This window comes from Ailuropoda melanoleuca, chromosome 15 (genome assembly GCF_002007445.2).
Source record: "Ailuropoda melanoleuca isolate Jingjing chromosome 15, ASM200744v2, whole genome shotgun sequence".
NCBI classification, from domain to species: Eukaryota; Metazoa; Chordata; class Mammalia; order Carnivora; family Ursidae; genus Ailuropoda; species Ailuropoda melanoleuca.
The window spans coordinates 27,445,725-27,455,235 of NC_048232.1; the positions used below are offsets into that span (position 1 = coordinate 27,445,725).

The 9,511-nt window shown below is 49.4% G+C and overlaps 1 long non-coding RNA gene across 3 annotated transcripts; it reads right to left on the reverse strand.

The window, feature by feature from the left end:
- Positions 1 to 355: 355 nt before the first annotated feature.
- Positions 356 to 8,631, reverse strand: LOC117796422. Of its 3 annotated transcripts, none has more exons than XR_004620923.1 (3): positions 8,000 to 8,631; positions 5,273 to 5,822; positions 356 to 4,406 (listed from the first exon to the last, which is right to left on the reverse strand). It is a non-coding gene; the product is annotated as an uncharacterized LOC117796422 (long non-coding RNA). The 3 variants fall into 3 exon arrangements; XR_004620922.1 differs by lacking the exon at positions 8,000 to 8,631 and adding an exon at positions 6,332 to 7,716; XR_004620924.1 differs by lacking the exon at positions 8,000 to 8,631 and having other exon boundaries at positions 356 to 1,186; positions 1,512 to 4,406; positions 5,273 to 7,716.
- Positions 8,632 to 9,511: the final 880 nt, after the last annotated feature.

Here is a 9,511-nt window from a genome sequence, read left to right on the forward strand (position 1 = left end):
GCAGCTGGGGCCACACCGATCCCTCTTTCCTGATCTGCCCTGAGCTCCCCCAAACCTCCACAGGGTTTAGAGAGCTACTATTGGGTGAATATAAGGTCATAATTCAAGAAAAGATTCAGAGAGTTTCACAAAAATGAATCATGTTTTGAAGTTTCTACAGTTGCCCACGGAATGTGAAGCTCAGCAGGTACCTGAATTATTAAACGTTTGCTTTATCAGTGTGGTTCGATTTCAAGCACGGATTGAGCTGAAAAACAAACCATGCCTGCAAAGGGGCACCAAGCCTTAGGATTCTAGAGATGAATATATGAATTCACAGATTCTCCTTGTTTCTGACCATGTATCAAAACTCTGAGGAATGTCTGCAACTACTTAGCTCTGGGGAAATGCATTCTCTCGTACAAAATGGCTAAAATCCAAACAGCGAACTGAAATCAGAGTGGGAAATCTGGCATCTGAAGTGAGATATGCCCAGATTGAATGTACTTAGGAATTCTCACAAAAAGTTCACTTTTCTACATATATGTACGTTTGATCAAAATCAACTGGCAACTAGCAAGAGACTCATAATTATGGTTTGGTATTAATAAAACCGACTACTTTGTATAACTGAAGTTTCTTTATTCACAGGGCTCCCCAGGCTTCGAACACAAACTATTTCATCTGGTAATAACCCAAGTTTTACTGCTGCTATGGGTCATGTTCCCAGGAAGCTGTTTATTAAGGAGTGCTCTTGGGATCAACTGGGAAGGGGGAGGATTAACAGAGGGAGAAGGTGAGACATAGTGCAGACTCAGTGAAAGCATCAGCCAACCCACATGGAGCTCTGGACCGGAAGTAGCCTTCTAGAGCTGTCCCAAATTAGGGGAAGAGGGGCATTTAATGCAGGTTGTCCCTGGGAGGTGGTGTGATCTTCAGATGACCAGGCAGTCTTCCTTACAGGAGGCAAACCCCCCAGGCTAAGAGTGAAGGGCCATCTTCTCACAGAACTCCCAGCAGCTGGCAAACAAGACCTTCATTCCTGAATAGGAATCTTCCTGAATAGGAATCTTCCTGAGTAGGAATCTGGACAGTGTATCGAAGCATCCATGACAGTCCACCCCTTACAGCACTTGGATTCTTCTCTTCTTAGAGGTTCTGGGGAAAGCTCCTCAAGACACCAATGAGCTTCTGTTCCTAGTGGGAACTTAACAGAGGAAGGTTAGTGGGACGAATTATAGATATTGGGGCAATAGCTGGTTTCAGGGTGACAACTGATACTCATCTTCTCCCTCCTGTTACCCACCGAAGATCTTTCTCACTCTCAACAAGCATTTCTGGAGATCTTGGTGGTTTTCCTGACAAGACCAATCCCTCATCCCTGAGGGGTCTGAGCCACTAGCCATCATGCCCCTCTCAGGCTGTGGTCTATTTTCCTTCAAAGTTGGACTAGGGAAACCAAGAAGTACCTAAGTAGGTCACCTGGTTCTACATTAGTCCTCCCTTCCCTGTACAGAACAGTATCTGCCTACCTGTTCCTGATGACCAGGTTCAATGATCCCTTCTAAGACAGTGACTTTTCTTCTTGCCTGTTGGCTTCTTGGTGCAAGGAGCTAGAATTGCCCATGAATTGGCCACACTAATAGTTCAAAGAGGCAATCACTGTGTCTCCTGTCAGAAGTATCCTCCCCTTTAGGAACCAGAACCTCGGAATTCACAGAGCTCAATTTTGTGAGGATAAAAAGTCCAAGTTCTTCAAGTAGGTCGCTGGGAGTGAGGGTCAGTAGGACCCTTCTGCTTCTACTCCTTGGTTCCTGGACTCCTGCATTCTACCCATTGTGAGCACAGTGGCATTTAAAGGTCTTTGATTTAAGGTCTCCTCCATCCCGAAGAATGGCGCTCCACCCAAAGAAGGATCGTCTTTGAGCCGGCACATCAGGCCAGCTTTCAACAGGTCTGTATACGCTCTGCTCTGGCTGGCAGCTTCGAGCTGTATAGTGTGAGACAGAACAGTGGAGTCATGCGCTCATGCCAGCAACTCCTTTGCTGAAAAAATGTGTTCTTTGGTCTGAGGTGATGTTATATTGGATTCCATGACGGTGGACATAACACCGTTTAAGCCTTGGATAGTGGTGCTACCTGAGGCCTAAGAGCAGGAAATATAAAATCCATATCCAGAATATGTGTCCATTCATGTTCAAATGAATTGCTGTTTCTTCCATGTTGGAAGATGTCCAGTGTAGGCAGCCCGCCAGAGTGTCAGGTTGGTCTCCTTAAGGGGTGGTGCTGTATCGGGAACTCAGGATCGCTCTCTGCTACTGGAATACTAGCCATCTGGCAGCAGCATGAGCTAGAAAACCTTGGGTAAGTGGAAGTCCAGGCTAGTGGGCCCACGCGTAGCCTCTACTCCTGCCTCCGTGGCTCTTCTATTCATGTGTAGTTGTGCCGATACTAGAAGTGGCTGATGACAGAGGCTGGGTGCCGTTAACTGGTCCGTCATTTCGTCTCTCTGCGTGCTTAGTGCCTCCCTCTTGTGAACGCGATACAAAGATCCCACAGTACGCCCTCTTACAGGTCCATGCAATGTCTACCCCAGACCTCCTGGTTGCTAATTTGCCCATTTTCTCCTTCTAGGCCCCTGCCCATTCGGTCAAGCCATTTGCTACAGCCCACAAGTCTCAGGCTGCTTCTTTTTCAACACAAAGTAGATGACCGGGGATACCACCCGAACCTTTCCCTCACCACTGTTGTTCAAGGCCACCCTTGAATGGGGCCGTGGTGCAGTCACTGTTTTCAGCTTGCACCATACAGAGCTGGTCCACCAGCAAGCCTGAGACCCTTCCTCTTCAACCGACTTCAATCATAAAGGATCCTCCATATGGTCATAGGTGTGAGCTGACGGGGAGGTGCTGGCCCAGTAACGGTGGGTGACATGGAGCCCCTGTGCTGCTTGGCCGTGTCCCCTAGTCCTTCTTGTGCTTAATTCCAGAAGCACCAATCCAGTCTTACAGGGAATCGTTCCTTGGCCTACCCCATGACATGATGTGGTGGTTCTGAGAGAACCCAGTTGCGATGGGCTGCTTTGGCCACATGGTTAGGTGGTGTCCATGGTTAGGAGCACTCTCTCTCTACTGGTTCCCCATAGCACGTAAGAGTCATTGTTAGAAAGTTGTAGAGTTCTCTGCTGCCAATGGCACAGCCAGGCTCCAGAATCCTGGAGGTCTGCACTGTGATTTTTCCATTGGGGCTTGCCAAGAACTCCACATGGCCTCTGTTCCCAGCACTGATCCCTCTACTACCAGAAGCCCATTTGGCTTCTTTGGCCCGAGTGGTAGTACCACAACCCAGACCTGATGAAGAACCTTTCCTTTTTCTGGTCCTTTCTCAGACCTGTTAACCTTTGAATGGTATTCTGGTTGAAGCAGTTTTCCCATGTGCGGAACATGCCGCTTTCGGAACTCAAATGCACCCCTCAGGTTTCACACTTCCGTCTCCATGGCGGGAGCGGGGGGGCGGAGCACGCAAAACTTGGTCTCTTCCTTTGGCTGTGATGTCGGGCATGCCCCTGAGCACGGCACCCATAAAAACTGTACCAATATGGCTGGTCCCTAGCAGGGGGCAGATACGAATCCAGAGGCTTATTTGTGATTAAATGAGTTCAATAAATTAGGTCTCCAAATGAAGACAATAAAGTTTTCCCACTGTTACTTTAAAAAAAATGATTTTCTTTTCATTTTCAAAGCTTTGTCACATGGTAAGAGCATGATACGTGACTCTGGGACATGGGGGCCATATGATTTTTTTTTTTAAAGACCTACTCACACTAATCTTTGCTTATTTATACTCTTCAAATCCATAAATAGAGCAGGATAAAATGAGCAAATGAGAAACTTAGGAGGAAGTTAAAAATACAGATTGGAAAAATTAAACAGAGCCAGGTTAAAGTTAGCAGATGAAAGCACAGGGCCAAGGCTGCTGACCAGTTGCCAGATGCCAATGGCAAACTGCCCCCTGGTCCCGCTGTGGCCGAAGCAGCGGCAGCCACGATTCACCACCCTAAGCCCCGCCACATCCAGAGGAAGGAGAGAGGCTTTGCCATGAACCGTCTCACAAAATAACTGGATGGATCACTCGCAGTGGGACGGGGTAGTTGTGTGTATGAAGTCGTGTAAACACGATCACTCCATTTGCTAAAAAATAATGCCGAAATGACTTCGCCTGGGTCTCCCAGACAGCGGATCCCAGGACAAAGGCTGGAGCGCGAACACTTTACCGTGGGGTGTGATCCAGAGAGGAGGAGGGACGAGGAGAATGGAGCAGAGAAGGATGGAAAAGCAACACAAGGATGAGTCATAGCTCCTGGCAAGTGGCTGCTGGCTCCTTCTGTCCTGCCTGAGTTGTAGGAAAGACATCGCAGGGCTCTCCATCTTGGGGGGAGAAAGGAAAGCATTTATACATTAGGGCTTATGCTTTGTAGGTCGAAGTTTTGCCCCCAAAACGTCCTCCCCTGCATCTCAGGCTTTGTCAGTGCAATGTGCCCCGTGTGGCCCAGAGACTCTCCAGGGCGGATGGGGAGCTCCAGCAGAGACGCGAGGCCAGGCACAGGGCAAGCCTCTGGCAGGCTGCGCCCACAGGAAGCTGCCCAGAGCCTGAATCAATGGCTGGAATAAGGGGCAGGGGAAGCCCAAAGGTGAGAAGCCGTACCCAAGAAGTGCCCAGTGCATACTTCAGATCTAAAATGAGATGTTGCTTTTAAAGCCTCTTTTTTAAAAATTTTTTATTTTTTTATTTTTTTGTTGTAAAGTTCCATGATTCATTAGTTGTGTATAACACCCACTGCACCATGCAGTACGTGCCCTCCTTACTACCCATCAGCAGCCTATCCCATTCCCCCACCCCTCTCCCCTCTGAAGCCCTCAGTTTGTTTCTCAGAGTCCTTCTTTTGGAGAGAATCTTTTGATCTGGAGCAAATTTCTGATCTCTAAGAAGTGACCCCCTGTACGATTTAAGTGATGTCAGGATATGTGGGTCAAGCACCATTCTGGGCACGGAAATTCTATCCATGAACAGAGGCAACATTTAAAAAATATGTCTTTTGCTCCTTGTTTCAAACGATAAAGTGTTCACGAATGCATCGAAGATTATATCGGAAAACAGATTTATTCTAAACATCTAGTGTAGCAAACTCTACCCAAGTTAATGTTCTGCACGGAAAATAAAGACTTGAAGGAGTAAAACTGTCGATATTATACATACGGGTAAGAAATCATTTCTACGCTCATTTTCAGAGTACCTTTGAGTTTCCAGAAGCAGCTTTCTTTTATGCTGGGAAGTCGAAGTGCACTGTTAAAACAATGTGAATTTTCACACCGTGGTCTAACATACAGGCCCTGAAATGTTTTCTTCTCTGAGAATCCAGTATTGATGTTTTCATGGTCAAATTAAGCTACAACAAATGAGACGAGATCTTATTCACATTTTCATTGTAGGCACATCTCTATTGTTTCAAATAACACGGACTTCTGGATCCTAGTCCTGTTGCGGAGAAACTTAGCACTTGGCTACTCAGTCAGTCCTGGAAAATTGATTGTAGGCAAAACTTCTGTTCCACTCCTCTGTTTGAGAATAGAGTATAATGACATCACAATTTAAATTTACTTGGAGGGAGAGCTCAGCAAACGCTATTACAGAATTAGAATCCTTCTAGCTGGAAAAGTAATGATGAATGCTCAGAACATTTCACCTGAGCTAAGAAGGCAGCAAGCAGAGAAAAATTCCTCCCTTAGGCCGTGGTCCTCCGTGATCTTGCTCCACCGCCAGGAGACTTAATTACTTCAATTAACCTATTAGAGGTCAGATATTTAATTTTTAATTAATTATTAGCAGTTAAATAAAATTTATATCCATCAGGAAAATTCTAAATACACGAGAGCTTGTAAAGTCTCAACATCCTAAGTTAGATACCACTATTTCTATTCATAAATGCAACGTCTGAGGTACAGAGACGCAAAGGACTGCCTCAAAATCACACAGCTAAGATGTGGGAGAGAGAGCTGAATTCCAGCTCAGACAGCACGATGCCACAGACGCCTCTCCAACCACATCCTCCATTCTCTCTGTCCTGTCGAAACTCAAGGAACAAATCAGTCCAAGTCGTAACAAAGAAGCCAGGTGGCAGGAGCCAGCCTTCATGCCCGCAAATCAATCTCCAGGAGCTCCCCCCACAGCAGCCCCTTCACCTCCCAGGGCCCGGGGTGGGGGTGGTGCAGCCAAGTTTTCATTTAGCTTCATCCATATTCCCCAGCTGCAAAATGTTACTAGAGGCTCCTGGAAAACAAGCAACCTGGGTTACCTGTCTTCCCCAAACTTGTCTCACGACGGTAACTCTTTCTGAGAAGCGCCAGCCTCACACTGATTCTGCAGAAGACGGTTCTGAAATCGCTGAGCTGCCCAGTTCCACAAAATAATACATTCTAAAAGGTCATTCTGTTCCCACGTGGTACTCACAGTCTGGCCTCACATTCACAACAGAAAATGCTGGAATGGGCTTCTCCCTGAGAGTCTGGTTACTCATCGGTTCAGCACATATTTAGGGAACACGGTGGGGCAGGCACTGTGCTGGACATCGAGACTCTACGCACGCACGGAAATGCCAGTTTCCGTCTCAAGAAGCTTCCGGTGGAACAGAGATGGCAAACTGTGCCCAGCTGTGCTCATCATGAGGCGTGTGCCGGGCCACAGGATCGCTTAACAGGATGACCTTATGTGGGTCACCAAGGAAGTGACATTTCACCCGAGGCCTCAAGAACGAGCAGGAGGTAAACAGGGTCACGGGGAAATCCATGCAGAGGGACCTGTGTGGGTAGAGGGCCCTTCTAGTAATAAGCGCCTCTTCACCCTTCAAACTCGACTTAGACCGCCTGCTCTCTCTGGAGGCTCGATTGAGGCACCCGACTATTGCACTGAACGCCCGGAGTCCCCGTTAGCTGTTGTCTTGCACACAGCGCTCCATCGGAGGGCTGAGTCTTGGCTGTTCGTATCCCCAGCCCATTGCCAGCGAGCGGGCATACCGAGACACAAAGGAGCAAAGGGGAAAAGGGAGGGGGTAATTAATACCGAGCTGTACACACAGGTTCATTCTCCAGCACGCCTCGTTTTCTGTCATAAAGAAAGAGAACAGTTCTACTCAGTGGTCACATGGTCCACCTTCACTCCACACGTTAATTTATTCTCCAAACATTTGTGTTAAGAACGGGGACACAATGATGGATAAGATGCGGCGGCTGTGTTCAAGGAGCTTAGGATTTAGTGGTGGGCAATCAGAAAGGCAGGTCCCTCCTTCTTTCACCCACTATGAAACAGAAAAGGCAGGAGGAGTTTCGACGTCAACCGTCCACGCGGGAATTGGCCTTGCCCTCTGACCGCTGGCTCTCAAACTGCCAGCCCGGAGACCTGCACCAGGAAGGGCTGAGCTGGATTCCCCACTCTGGCGGCAGCAAACTTTCCTGCCCCTTCACGGGTCCCTCCCAGCCAGGCTGAGGCCGCCCCAGCTCAGGCTGTCCGAGGACCGCGGCGGCGGGGCGCGCACTACCTTCCTCGCCGAGCCGGATCGCCGCCCCCAGGCCGCCCACGGCCCATTCCCAGGGCGCCGCAGCCCGCGCCTCCGCAAACCCGGGACGAATCGGGCGTCGCGGGCGCCGGAAGGAGGCTGGGGGCCGAGCGCGCCCCTCCACCCGCCTCCTCCCCTCCCCAGCACGACGTCACCCGGGTCACGTGGGTGACCCCCGCCTCCGCCCCCGCCAGACTCAGCTGCTCCGCCCGGGGAGCGGGGGAGTTGGGGGCGGGCGGCGCGTCTGCTCGGCCCCTCCCCGACCCCTCCCCCGGAGCCGAGCCCGGCGTTAAGCAAGGGGCTCCGGTGAAATTGGAACCAGTGTTCTAAATTAAGGGGAGCAGATGTCCCTGTTTTGCTCGGGAGGCCTGGGTGGCCTGCTGTTCAGACAGAAATCGTTGAGGCACTGACCTTCCGGGGCCGCTGTCAATCTCCGCGTGCAGATGGCCAGCCCGGAGCCCTGCCCGCTCCTCTGCATTGGAAATGCGGCAGCAGGGGGATCCGGGCAGCTTGAGAGAAAAGTCTGCGTGGGGGGTGGGGGAGGAGGCCCGGGGGAGGCAGAGGGCAGGAGAAAAAGGCCTGCTCCGAGCACAATGGAGCCCCCGTGGCGGCCCCTCGGAGGACAATGCAGTCCCCGGGGACCCGCGGTTGGCTGCGCCAGGCCCGCCGGCCCGCGCTCCAGCTGCCTCTTCAGAACAAGGCCGTGCAAATGTGCCCACTTGATTCTAAATCCTCTTAGGCGCTATCCATGTGAACGAAGGAAGGGGTGGCCTTACAACCCTTTACAATTGGAGGCCTGGGAACCCCGGCGCTCGGCAAAATATCTGCACCGCGCATGCAAATGGAGTCGATCACTTGGAGAATTGGGCAGAAAATCTCTCTGCCCTGTAGTAGGTGAACAAAACCCACCAGCTAAGCGTCGGCAGTAAACACTGATGTATCGGCCCTTCGATGCCGCTCAGGGTCCTGAAATACCTTCAGGGTGTTTCCCTAGAAGAGACTTCGCGTTAAATGTTCAGAAAAGCCAGCTAAGCTGCGCAAAGTCATTAGTCACCCAGGTATTTACACTGTTTTTCCTATTTCCTTTCTCTCTTGGCCTCTGTGGTCAGTAGTATAAAATTCCTAGGAACTCCCACCTAAACACCAGCTTCCTGTTTATGCTCCCAGTGGCTTTAATGTTTAGCTGCTAAAAGCAGTTGACCAAGGCTCTATGAAACAATCAGCAGAGGTTCACAGGTGAATGGGGGGGGGGGAACCAAAGGAGTAGGTCAAAGGTCCAGGTTCATTTTTAATCACTTGTGTCAAAATCACAGGGGAAAAAAGATAAAATTAAAGTGTAACTTAATGCCTACGATCTTGGTTCATTTCATTTGGCCCCTGTGTCTGCATGAACCTATAAAATATGATACGCTAGTCTAAAGTATGAACATTTCCATTTCTAGCAGTTAAAAGCCCTTTTTTCAATGTGCATGACATTCCTTTGTTTTAGAAGGTTACAGTTCACACATAAGCACATTCTGTGCGCGCCTGTATGTGCCTTACACCTCACCATGGCTGTCTTCTTGACGTTCCTGCAGCAAAATGTTGCGCTTCTGTACCTCTTTGAATTACAGCCTCCCTGACCTGGAAAAGAACCCTAAAGGGCACTTCGTCCAGCCCGTTTCTGATACAGAGTTCCCTCACCGTTCCCAGGAGCGATGAGTTATGCTGTGATAGAATCCCCTTACAGCTCTCTGCCAGAGAAGATAGCATCCTTCCCTGACAATCTTCTTTTTAAATAAGGTTTTCCTATATGTAAGACCGAAATCTGTCTTCACTAACAGAGCTACACAGGATAAATCTAATAATCTCGCTTGCACATGATATTATCCTTGAAGGATTTGGAGACAACGCTCAGTTCCCTCAGAGTCTTATCCCAGCTGA